The sequence below is a fragment of the Leucopleurus acutus genome (genome assembly GCF_964270905.1).
Source record: "Leucopleurus acutus genome assembly, chromosome: 9".
Classification (NCBI taxonomy): Eukaryota; Metazoa; Chordata; class Mammalia; order Artiodactyla; family Delphinidae; genus Leucopleurus; species Leucopleurus acutus.
In genome coordinates this window covers 83,279,540-83,293,535 of record NC_139144.1, presented here as the reverse complement: position 1 = coordinate 83,293,535, position 13,996 = coordinate 83,279,540, and positions in this window count along the sequence as shown.

The following is a 13,996-nucleotide window of genomic DNA, read 5'->3' as shown; positions in this document are numbered from 1 at the left end:
AATGTTACAAAAATTTATATTATTTCTCTAATATTGTCATATTGAGCTTATTGACAGTAGTTCAAAGTTACATTTAACAAGCTCACACAGAATATACAGAGGTCTCTGTTACTTACTGTCCTAATATGTTTAAAATAGTTAACACTTATGTGAATTAAAACACTAAAAATACATTTTCTTCCTTTGAAAATGAATTTGTAAATTTCTATTTTTATTGAAATAGCCCACTTATTTTATTTGTTACTATTTGTACTTACATAAGACATACCCATTTCCTAGGGTGGCTCAAAACAACAGAAATTTTTTTTGTCTCACAGTCCTGGAGGCTAGCAGTTGAAAATCAATTCTAATAATCTTTCCTGATTATGAACAATCTCTCTCTGTGTATCTTTATCCATGTATCTCTACCTATCTGTGTTTTACTCTCTAATTTGTCCATATGTATTTTCTTGAATTCCATTCCCTCCTCAAATTGATTATTATATCATATACAACTTGATCTTATATTTTGCCTATAGTTGAAGCAGGAACAGTACAGATGACATTCTGCGTAGGTCAGAGAGATTTTTAATATCTCTTAAGACTTTAAGCATAAACATCAGATGAATCTTGCAGTTGATACATGAGGCATCATTATGGATGGAGGAAGGAAGAACTCTGCACTCTGAGGCTTTGAGACACTTTGCGTAGGAAAAAAAAAAAAACATTTCCACCCATCAGGCAAGAAATTAAATGGAATTGTTAATGTTCATTAGGGATTCAAAAACCTAATAGTCATCACCTATACTGCTTTCAAAAAAACCTAATTATTCCCCAGAAGACCAGAATTCCAGATTTAGAAGGTCTAGGTAATGGAAATGAAAAGAGGGGTTATTTCTTTGTTTATTTATTTATTTCTGATTCTGTAAAGGAGCAAAATATACCAGTTCTTGGTAGGTTGGTTCAGAAAACCAAAATATGCTATGTAAAATACTTTATGTGTTTCTTTTTTGAAAAAGGAAAGCTTAATGACATACTGAGAATTATCACCTTTCCCCAGTTCCTTCCAAACATAGCTATTCAGCTAAAGGCCATATTTCAAGGGTATGTGAAGAAGGAGATACCATAAAGTAAGCCTACCTCCTGAGAGGAGCACATTAAGAGTATAATGGTGGGCAGCTTCCATGCACCACTGTATGATGGGGCCTGGCGTGGTGGTGGTGACTCAAGAATCGAGCTGAAAAGGGTCCACTCTATGCATGACATGAGATATTCCTGATGCTCTCTGAGAGGGCCAGTAAATTAGACTGAACTTAGGGAATTCCTTCAGTATGTCTAGGAGGATTTGAGGTACTGTAGTTAAATAGAGAGAGTATTTAGAGTCTTTTAGGCCGTGCTCAGAATCAAGGATTTACAATAAACGTTAAGCAATACTACTGCTTTGTTAGCTCAGTTGTCAATAAAGAGTTTGGCTTTTATCTCATCTGTGTTTATTATACTTTCTCTGTTCCACACTATATACAATTGGCCAAATATTTTGTATGCATATTGTTAGTTTTAAGTTTGAACATGATACATATTGTGGGTTGATGAGCACAAATTTTTCAACTACCACTACAGAGAGGTGAGGTAGTCTGACAAAAAGTACCTTTTCTAGATTCTGATGGAGGTATTTTAGGATAGTTAACCCACTCTATGCTAAAAGTAAAAGTCTGACCAAATCACTAGCCCTCACTTCAAAGTCTTTGGGAACTCAACTAATTTAACTCTGTCCTAATTTCCAGAGGTGGCAGTAGATTTTAGGTTAGAAAGTCAGTGAGTTTGACTTCTGGCTGGGGATGTGGATTTCACCTCCCATGATCACTCAGATGGTAGATAACTACCCCAAACTGGGAAGTGTATTTAGATATAGAGGAACCCAAAATTGGCAAATGCTCTCATTACAGTGTGTATTTTAAAAGGAACTATGAGAAATGTGACACGAGCTAAAAATTCAACATGCAACACTCAACCTCAATCAGAAAAGTGGTATTGGAGGGAAGATCAAGATGGCGGAGTAGGAGGATACAGAGCTCACCTCCCCCAACAAGCACATCAAAATTACACCTACATGTAGAGCAATTCTCACTGAAAACAAACTGAAGACTGGCAGAAAGACTCTTCTACAACCAAGCCTGTAAGAAAGATCCACATGTAGGAAGGGAAAAGAAGTGATCAGGTAGGGACCTGTGCCCCTGGCAAGGGAAGAGGAAGGGGATTACACTAGCTATTCCATCCACATATGGGGCACCCTAGCCCTGTGGGTTTGACACCAAGGGGATGAGTCCCCTTAGCTGGCTTGAAAACCAGTGGAAGTGACCGTAGGGCTGTAAGAAACCTAGACTGCACTTGTGAAGAACAAATTCATGCTTGCTTACTCGTGAAACAAGGATTGTCAGTACCAAGAATATTACTTGGTGTATAGCAGATGCTCACTAAATGTTGACTGACTTACTGGATAAAGGAGCTTCAATTTCTTCAACAATTTTATTTAAGGGACTAAAATAATATCTATTTTGTTTCTTTTAAGAATTGGAGGTACTATTTGTAAAGAACACATTTAGTTTATAACTTTAGGGTCTGGCAATAGCGGGAAATCAATAAGTGCTAATTCTCTCTTCATCCTTTTTTTCTGAACACACATTTATACACAAGAGCTAGCTCACTTACATTTTTGAACTGATGAATACATTAATAGCCATGATTATATATATGAGAAAATTTTAGTTCTCACACTTAAAACTAGACTTTAAAATTGCATTATGTATATGAAAATTGCATACTAGCAAGCATTGCTTTCTTATTACTTTTGTCAAACTGATTTCTAATAGAACCACATCACATATTTTGTTAACTATGTAATATGATGAATGAAAATATGGGATTCACAATTTAGGCATGTCAAATTAAGTTGAACATAGAAATATTACACCAAACATATATTTTCTACTGCACATAATTTTAAATGGAAGGCTTTATGTCAAATCAATGTTTACCTATTTATCCAGACCTCGAAACGGTATTTACCATTCATTTCAATCATTATGAGAGTTCTGCTATTCTTAGTTGATCCCTCAAGTATTAAGACATTTAAAACATATATCTTGCACTTGGGTTTCTGTAGAGAACTGTTTATCACAAATAGCTGAGTGGTAACCAATTAGTGTGTTATCTCAAAAAAAATCTTACTTCATTATTTTCCCCAATGGATTTAGTAATTTATAAAATATTTTGTTATATCATATTGTTATATAATGGTATACTATATATGTCTATTAAACCTGTCACTGTGCATACCTGTTAAATAGAAAGGTAAAGTTTGGGGGTCCTAAACAAGAACAGATCAGGTATTGTGTACTATAATCTATCACACTTTAGGTGAAATAATTGAAATTATGGTAGTCCAGATTTGGATTGAATCTATTCACACTGAAAGTCTTTGTTTTCCACACCTTTGACAGTGATACGGTTTCATTTGGTTATTGGTTTATTTGATAGCACCGAATGAGATGAGTTTCGTTTCTGTATTTCGCATTCTCATTTAATGCATTCCTACGACACAGCTGGGAACAGCTGCAGTTGTAAACTCAAATGATTATGTGGTTTCTAAAATGAAGGAAAACTAATAGAACCGATACAGCACAGTTTTTAAATCAAAAGTTAAAATGTTAGGAAAGATTCATGGTTCATTTGTAACTTAAGGCCAGGCTGATCACTCCCATCAGCCCCAATAAAACTAGTTAAGTTGAGTGTAATTCAATTATTATATATAAAGGCAGGTAGCCTCTCAGGAGGGTGTGAAAAACATTTGCTGCAAACGGATTTTATGGTGTGTGAAATAGTTTGTATTTTTTACAGCATGTATAGGAAGTAAATACTTTTCCATTTGGTAGATAACCAAAAATCTCAGGCAAAAGTAGGTGAAAATAAATAAAGGACGCAGAGTGCAATTTAGATGTTCATATTATTTTTAATATTTTGTTTCTTTTGCTGTGACGTGTGTGTGTGTGTTTGTGTGTGTGTGTGTGTATTTGCACGTAGCTCAGACTCTCTGACAGTGAAATGGCTAAATTTTGCATCTTGTCAGATCTCCAATCAAAAATAAGATATAAATATATAAAAATACAAAATATATAAATATGAATATAAATTAAGTAATAACCATTTGTAATAACATATTAATTTTACTTCACAGCAAATTTTAAATCCCAGCAGCTACTGTTAATTGTTTGCAATATAACTTAAACGGACTGGACATAGCAAAGAACTACATAGCAAGCCTGTAATTACCACTGTTTGCAAATATTAAATAAATATCTACATGTAAAACAATTTCCTCCAGATGCATGCAAAGTGAATGAACCAAACATCTGGTGCATTTCTCCATACTCCCTCCCTTGATTTGCATAGGCACTCAGGTTTGAAACAAAATATTAACTGTCTGTGGCATAAGACTTCATTATCTAGATTATATTGCTTAGTTCACATTTTTAATTTTTAAAAGGCCTACTGTTTCTTTCTGGCCCTTAAAACTATAAATTAAATTATAGAGCAGTATTTGAAATAGAGCAAACTCATACTGGAATATAGAATATATTTCATATACAACTATAAGATTATCGAGTTTATTCAAAATTGATGTGATTCAATTATAAAACTGTAAAACTCTAATTTCATGTAGAGAAGGAGTTCCCTCTTTGAGTAAACGGCATATAGATTGCATTTCACACACAAGAAAAAGAAATTAAAAGCAGAAAATAGAGGATTTTGGCCTATGAAAATTACAGCAAATTTTGGCATATTTTATTTTAATATTTAAGCACATAAAATACAATGGCTTTTGAAAACACAAGCAACACTAGCAGGGAGAATGATGCTGCCTACTGTATATGAAAATATTCCTTTGAGCAACAAATACCATTTAGTTGTGCTCTGTTCTTCCTAGAACAAACCCCTAAAGGAAGGAAGTTTCAGCTGAATTTTCTCATTCATCATGAAATGACATTTTGCTTTCAGTTTCTATAACCCAACCTGGTTCTTTAATATCTTCCCATTTTATTATCTAACCGATGTGAGGACCTCAAAACACATAAATCTAAAAAGCCAATACATTTCTGCCGGCTGTGATCTGTGCTAATGTGAAAAGAATACATTGAAGTATTGGTTGGCATCTCCCCCTAAACTGTACACATGCAAGGCTGCTCTCACAAATATGCAGAGATACGCTTTCACAACTTATGTTATTGAAGATATGGCTCCTGTGCACCAGCTAGTAAGCCTGACTTTGTTCTCTGATGCTTTTTTATATATTTTTAAAGTAAAAGTCTTATATATATGTACAATGGGGGGAAAATACTAAACCATAATCAGTGGATCTATTAGATGAAAATTATTAATCCAATCAAATCATATATTTCAGACCACTGTGGTTAAAATATATCCAATTATTTTGCTAGCTCAGATCATGTTTCTTTTGTACAGAGAAGAAAGAGCAGGATGGGATAAAGAAAGATGCAAAAGATGGAATTATGGGAAAATAGTGAACTTATGTCCCTGAAATACTAACCCTGCACCCGTCTCTCTGGATTAAAAGAACAACTCACTTTGTTATACAGCAGAAACTAACGCAACACTGTAAAGCAATTATACTCCAATAAAGATGTTAAAAAAAAAAGATACGAACTTATACAAGAATTAAAAAAATATTTTCTTACTGAGTGCTGTCATCTGGCTCAAACACAAATGCAGCAGTAACAAAATTATTATATACATGATTGTTTCTTTGTGTGTGTGTATGAAAGTGTTATTTTTGAAATCACAAATGCAGAAAAAATTTTCTTTTTTAAAATTTTTTAAATTGTAGTTGATTTACAACATTGTCTTTTGTGTTAGTTCCAGGCGTAAAATTTATTTCTTTAATGTCTAATCTGTGCTAGATTTTTTTTTTGCTGCACAAATATTTAATTCTCAGTTGAACTTCAGATAAGCATGAATGGATTTTATTTTTAAATGAAATGAGATCATTTTTTGATTTGTGGTGACCTAAATGGGAAGGAAATCTAAAAAAGAGTGGATATATGTATAACTGATTCACTTTGCTGCACAGCAGAAACTAACACATCATTGTAAAGCAACCATACTCTAATAAAAATGAATAGCGCTTCCCTGGTGGCGCAGTGGTTGGGAGTCTGCCTGCCGATGCAGGGGACACATGTTCGTACCCCAGTCCGGGAAGATCTACTTTTACAGGTTTGTCATTATCCAAGTGATCCCATAAGCCTGCCTTGTAGAACTAATAAAAGAACACAAAATAAACTCTAATTAAAGAAAAATAAAATAAATCAGCTCACTGAAGGAGGATCAGTAACCTGAGGGAGGAAGATCCAGCTGAAAATACAAAATTATTGGCTCCTATGGAACTATAATGAATGGAAAAAACAAAAACACGTTTTAGGGAAACTATGATAAAAACTCCCAGTGACATAAAATTACAGTGCAAAAAGCTTGCCAGCATTAAAAAAGGAAAATGAAAACATGACTTTTACACGAACAGACTGAATAAACAAACTGAAAAATAGAATGCCACCACTAAACTCTGAATTAATATTCTGAAAGATCAGATGGAAATATTATCTGACAACAAGAATATAAGTTCCAAGAAGACAAGTACACATCTACATATCTTTCTATATTTTAAGCACCTAAAACAGTGGAAAGGTTTGTTAATGAAGACATAATCAACACATAATAAGTTGGAGATTAAGAATGAAAAAGAGAAAACATAATTAAAGAGTTTAAAGAGTATAAACTGAAGATAGGCGATCTAGAAGGACAAAATCATTAGCTGATGATATAATAAATACAGAAATGCCAGGACAGATTATTTGGCAGTGGAGAAATGCACTATATACACATACATATACGTATACACATACGTATACATATTGTGTGTATCTTAGTGAAAAATACAAGTGATAGAATAATATGTATAATGTGATCCCAGTTTTTAAAAAACAAAAACACAATTATATATATCTAGATAATTCAAATACTTTTAAATGAATGACTCAATGTGTATATGAACTTGAAGAATGGCACATAAGCATAACAGCAGATATTTATTAATGTTTACACCAGAGGAATGCAATGGGGTGCAAGAGTGGCAGTTTATACCTTCTGAGTATTTTATTTATTGTTAAATTTTTTAAACTTTATTGTTAAACTCAGTTCAAAAGGAATACACATTATACATAAAAAGCAAATAAGGCTAGGGAATCTAAGATGTTAGCAGCATCTAACATCTAGCATATGAGTCTAAAAGGCAATATAATACTTGATTATTATCACTATAATATGTGATAGTATAAAATTTGTTTGAGAGTGCAGACACCAGGGTTAAACTGCTTACACTGAAATTCTGTTTTTTCTATAAAGAAGTAACAAAGCTATAGGAACATTTCCTCTCTCGTAATGGCTCCAACCTCTTGTAAGGTGGTTGTGAGGATTTATGAATTAACAAATGCAAAGAATTTAGAAGAGTAGAGGGAACATAAGGTCTTCAGAGATCTTAGTTGGCATTACTGCCCTGCTCAAAAGTTTAACAAAGTGGACAGACTATAGGGCATTTTGGCCACATCAAAAATCCCTGATGACCCTAGCAAATTTGAAACTCAGAAATATAGGTGAAGTCAGTTTTACAAAATAACCCTCTCTCACAAGTTCCTCAGTCAGTCTGGACTTGGAAGGTAAGCTGAATTCTCTCCTACTGTCCTCAGACTGATAGGATAATTTGAAACTGACTCTTTGCTCAAGGCCTGTAAACAGTTTGGCCACTTCCCTAGATATCACCGCATGGCAGGGCACCTGCAGGGAGAAGAGATAGAAGAGGACACCACTAGGCCAGTGTGTTCTGGCAAAGAGGGAGATTTCCTAATATCTCTCCCCCCGCTACCTAAATCTGAACATGTTGCTGTAGATAATTCTAAAGGTGAGGTTCAAATATTCTTGGGTCAGGTTGCAATTTGTATTTTCCTGCTAATGGATTTTAGAGCTTTTCTTGAGAGCAGTTTTTCAAAGTTACAAAGTATAACTGAAATGAGAATAAAGGTCCGTACCTGGAAAGCCAGGGATAACTACCTTGCAAAGTGGCACAGGTCAGTACTTCTCTCACATATAAAAGTATGTGTAGTGATTATTCATCAGTATCTCCCCTCATCCAATTGGTAAGATCAGCTATTCATTGTATTGAAGGCCATCTTCTCACAGGTTTTCTTCATTTTAGAAGATATATAATTTGATGATAGCTTTGATTCAAGAAAGGATAAAAAGGAGATAAACTTTCTGAATCTTTCTTCCAACTTTTAAAATCATAACCACTAATTTATACTTTGTATTGCTCATATTAATTTTACTTAAATTTTACTTAAATTTATTTATAGTAAAATTTAAATTTTACTTAATTTTACTTAAATTTTTAAATTTAAATTTGCCTTTTTTTCTCTTTTAACATGGAGTGTATTTTTTTACAGACAAATTAGCATATGTATGTCTGTGTGGCTGTGTGTGCACGTGTATGTGTATAATGCAGTTTAACATGAAGGTGCTACACCTCTCCATTTACTTACCTACCTACCCCTCTATCTGTATTTAGTGGCTGACTGCTACTGCTTTGTAGTACAGCATAATTTATTTAAGCGAATCTGTATTAAAAGCTACTAATAGAAACGTTGTAATATGCATACTATTGCATGTATTGTTGTGAATTTATCTAATTTTTCCCTTCACATACATTTCAAATATAGAATTCAGGATCAAGGACTTATTTTTTTTAACTTTTTGATACCTAATGACAAGAGTTTGCAGTATACTACACACAGCTAAAAAAAAAAAAAAAAATGGCTTATCTGCTATAAGCCATTTTAAATTTGTCAAGTAGAAAGATTAGGAAAAAATACATCAGATTATTGTTTTTCTTTGCATTTCTTTGATTACTGGTATGTGTTTGTACATATCATGTTTGGCATTTCTTTTACATTTTCCCTCAACTCCTTAAATTCGGAGGGTCACCAGCATGAAGTATACTGGGTTTGCAATATTCTTGAGCAGCTTAGGAGAACACAGCACCAATGATCCCAGGGTGAGGGAGGTAGAGTAAAATAATTACAAAATGCTGAGAAGTAAGCCATCTTTCAGTACAAACATGAATAAAATTCTTAACATTGTCAAGAACCCAAGTGGGAAAATTGTAAGATGGCTGTCAGAACAAATGCCGGGTGCAGTGCCAGAGTGAGAGGAAGGACATTGAGATACACCAGCTACAATCTTTCCTTGAAGTTACTCACATTAATGAAATTTCACCTACTGAGTACTTAATTGTATGGAAGACTGTGCCAGAAAGAATTCTGGTTGCAACTTCGAAGCTTAACACAAGTCCAACGTATAAAATAATGAACGTCAACAAGAAAAAGAAAGAATGTCTCCTCAAGTCCTTTTTGAATCTCTTTAAAGTCTGCCAGCTGGCAGGTATACAAGCTGTGGGGTTTTATAATTAAACCCCCTCTAAAATACGGTTTCCCCGGAAGTATAAGACAATGAGTTAACATAAAACATGGGATGTTTATCTAAATAATCTTCCCTTCATTTCAGCCGTATACCCTAACCAATTATGACTCAGTGTTCCTTATTACGATAATAACCATCTTACTTTCAAAGCATTAGAGTTGACTTCACTTGATATTTTTTCTTTACTGCCTAGCTGTACAGGTTGGGCACATTTCGCAGCCTGGATTATCCCTGGAGATGCCTGGTCACTTACAGAGGCTCAGGGATAAGACACTGCACTCACTAAGTCTCTATACAATGAATATGCAAGAAGTTAAAGATTAAACAGGGGTCTCAATAGCCTCATAGACCAGTGTAAAAAGAGGAAGTCAGATGTTCTAGACCGAACTTGAAAATTGGGTAGTAGCTCCAACAAATTTAGTGGGAGGATCCAGACTGGGAGTATAATGTGAGAAAGTTTGGGATAACTCCTTATGCATCTCTCATTTTCTGTTAAAAACAAAAAACTACTGGGACTAAGTGGAAGAAGGTTGTTCTCTTGCCTGGATCACTTATCTTTTTTTCCCCCCATTTGCTTTATTTTTTATTTGAATCATCACCTTAAATATCTGCTTTCCTACATTTCCTTTTAGCACAATTTGTCCCACCTCTAGTCGATGCTCCAGTCTCCCTTCCATTAGGTAAGCCACCCAACTGCCCATTCCACTTAATATGGAGATAAGTGTTGTAAGACAGACTTGTTTATATTCTGGAATTAACAATATGCTGATTGAATGACCTTGAGAAAACCGCTTAACTGCTCTGTGCTTCAGTTTTCTCAGTTGTAAAACTGCATTAACACCTAACTCATGGGACTTTTAAGAGATAATTAAAAATTAACATATAACACTAAGTGCTTACTATATGTCAGGAACTATTCTAAGGACCTTTCATATATTGACTCATTTAATACTAATCTTTAAGATAATCCTCTGAAAGATAGTGTTATCCCTATTTGACAGATGAAGAAACTGCACTGTACAGTGGTGATCAAATATCCAAGTGTTGCTCAACGATTTAGTGATGGAGTTTGGACTTAAATGTAAACAGCCTATCTCCATAGCCCATAGCCTTGACCTCTATCCTGTGCTGACATAAGGAAGGTCAATAACCGTTAGCTCCCTTCCCAATTTCATCAATCCTAAATGTAAAGAAAACTAAAAATGAAAGAGAAAGTATAAGTGATTAAGCAGTGTTCCATCTAAGCAGATAGTTTAGGGAATGTTTGATTTATTGATTTTCATCTTCCAGGTGATCTTTCTGGTGTCTTGACTGACTTTTCTTAACCAGGAATGAAAAGAATTAGAACATGGTCACAGATGCAGGGTTCAGGCAGGAACCCTGTTCCTCTTTACTCTAGAAGAGTCTGAAGAAGCAGCCCATATCTGGAACAATACTGGGCTGTGGTAAAAGGAAAAGAAGAAAATGCAATCACAAAACAGCTCTGAAAGCTTCTTTTCAAAAGTGGGATATGTTACATCTGCTTATATCCATTGGCCAAGGGAAGTCATACAGCCAAGAAGTATGTCAGTGAAATAGGGAGTAGAAGGCTTGCACAGAGAGGGGGACTGAATGGGGGAAAAATAATATCCATCTCATCTTCTAAATACATACACATATGGAAACAAGGATGCTGCTGCTAGAGAGCAACCCTATTACACAGGAAGAACATTCAAGCACATGTGGTTCTGAAACATATCAACTTCCGATGGAAAATATATAATTATAAGAAGTAATTGGCTTTTATGCTGAATTTAAAGTGTATTCCATGATATCAAAAAAATGTCCTCAACCGTCTTTCTTAATCGAGATACTAAAATTTGATGTTTCTGTCCACATAACTTCAGAAATGTGGGAAAGAGCTGTTATATTCCTTGCCTTCTTGAAGGATTTTGTTATGGGGCCCAAAGAAGAACATGCCCACAAGTCAAATCTCTGTTCTTTTTCTTCCTAAAACTTCAACAGTTCACATTATTATGCTAAATGTCATATAAAGGGAAGATGGAGTGTCTCTGAGAAGTAGAGAGGGAAAGAGAAGTGAGAATAGGGAGAGGGGGAGGGGGAGAGAGAGAGAGACAGAAGGAGAGCAAGAAAAAAATCTGAGGTTAAACACTGCACCATTTCCAAGCACCAAGCAAATCTGTAAGACTTGTATACTTTCCCATCAACTTATCAAGATAGCAGTTTGTAGTCCAAATTAAGTTGATTTAAAGAAAATTAAAGAACTACATTTCTTAAAAGTTTGAGTTTATGGTCTCAGTTTCTCGCACTCTGCATTTATCAAAGGGAACTTGATATTGGTCAGTGACAACTGTCCTAGGGTTGCAGACTTGGAGTTAAGTTTTTTTCTCACCTTTTTGGGAGTTAAGTTTTCTTCTCATTTCTTGATGCTTATCTACTTCACCCTTACATATAGGTAGAGAGACAAGGGACAGAAATAGTCTTCAAACGATTTTATGGGAACTTGTAGAGGACCCCAAAATACTTTCATTATCATATCATATATCCTATCATATCATATCAAAAGTGGAGGAAGGGGCTTCCCTGGTGGTGCAGTGGTTGAGAGTCCGCCTGCCGATTCAGGGGGACACGGGTTCGTGCCCCTGTCTGGGAGGATCCCACGTGCCGCGGAGCGGCTGCGCCCGTGAGCCATGGCCGCTGAGCCTGCACATCCGGAGCCTGTGCTCCGCAACGGGAGAGGCCACTGCAGTGAGAGGCCCGCGTACCACAAAAAAAAAATAATAATAAAAAGGGAGGAAGATATGTCTGAAGAGAAGTGCTGAACATCCTAGTTTTTGTTCCTTTTGTTCTTCCCACTAACTATTCCCACCTCCATGCCTTTTCTCTGGCTTCATCTCCCACATAAAATGTCCCTCCACTTCTTCTCTGCCTTCATATTTTAGAATTTAAAACTCATGATTTTTAGCCTTAATTTAATTATCTTAAAATAAAGGAAAACTAGAATAAGTGTTGAGGGCTGTTACAAGAATCAGATAACTCTTCTGAAGTTCACGGGCCAGGATCTACCATGTGGTTGGTGTTATGTACATTCCATTCCCCTTCTCTCACTCTCTTTTTTTTTTTTTTTTTCTTGGTAAACTTAATTGAATATTTAGGTAATTAATTCTTACTTCAGTTGTTCTTGTTCTTTTCCTGGAACAAGAAAGTAGAAATTTACATCATGGACCACCATCCAGTTATCTACTCACATAGAACAACCTATATATTTCAACTTCTCATCACTTCCACTTATAGTATACCAATTCAAATATTTTAATTAAGTTTCTACAGCCACTATTTCTTTACTGTTCTCTGTGCCTCTAGCTACCACCTCTCCTCACAGCCTGACACACACATTTTGCTTTTAATTCAATCTCTATGCTATTCCCATAATTATTTCATACCTCATGCAAACCAGCACTGTAAGATCTATTAGATTGTGTTGCATTCGTTGGATATTTCTGCCTTCCTTCTAGACTATAAATACCTTAGGGTGGAAAATCAATTCCTTCCATTTTTATATTACCAATACCTATCACAGTGCTTGGCATATTTGCTGAATAAAAGAATGCTGCTTTGAAACACTTGTGGATTTGTTTCATAGAGAAACAGTAAGATATAACATAATATGAACATACAGATATGACAGAAGAAGTGGCTTTTAGTCCATGAACACAGCCTTGACGTGAGACCTATGGAAAACTGCTTGAACATTCTCATCCTCACTTTATTATCTACAAAATAAAATTTAAAATACTTAGGTGTTTATTTATCATTTATTTTTAGAATGAAACAAGGTAATAAATGTGAGATTATTCCAGGTGCTATTGCTGAATAACAAACTAACTTAAAATCCACTGTCATAAACAACCATTTTATTAGGCTACCAATTCTATGAGTTAGGAATTAATTATGGAAAAGCTCGGATGGACGTTCTTGCTTGAAGCCTCTCTGGGGCTGTGGTCAGCTGGTAGCTGGGGCTGTAATTATCTGAATGTTCTACCTTGTTTTCTGGAACAGTCCTTTGGAGTCCTGAAACTCCATGTAAAAAATTCTACTATCCTGAGGCTCAGAGTAGTTGAATTTCTTCTGTGGTGGCTCAGGGCCCCAAGCACAAGCAATCCAAGCAGAAGACTAAAGCTGCATTATCTTTTATATCCTAGCTTTAGAAGCCATGAGACATAACTTCTCCTGAATTTTTTTTTTTTTTTTTGGTCATAAATGAAGCACCCAAGTTTCCCAGATACAAGAGTAGGGGACACAGGCTCACTGATTAGTAAGAGGGATGTGAAAGAATATGTGGGCTTTTGTAAAATTGCCACACAACTACAAATCATACAGGGTTAAAACAAACATATAAAATTATCTCATTATCCTA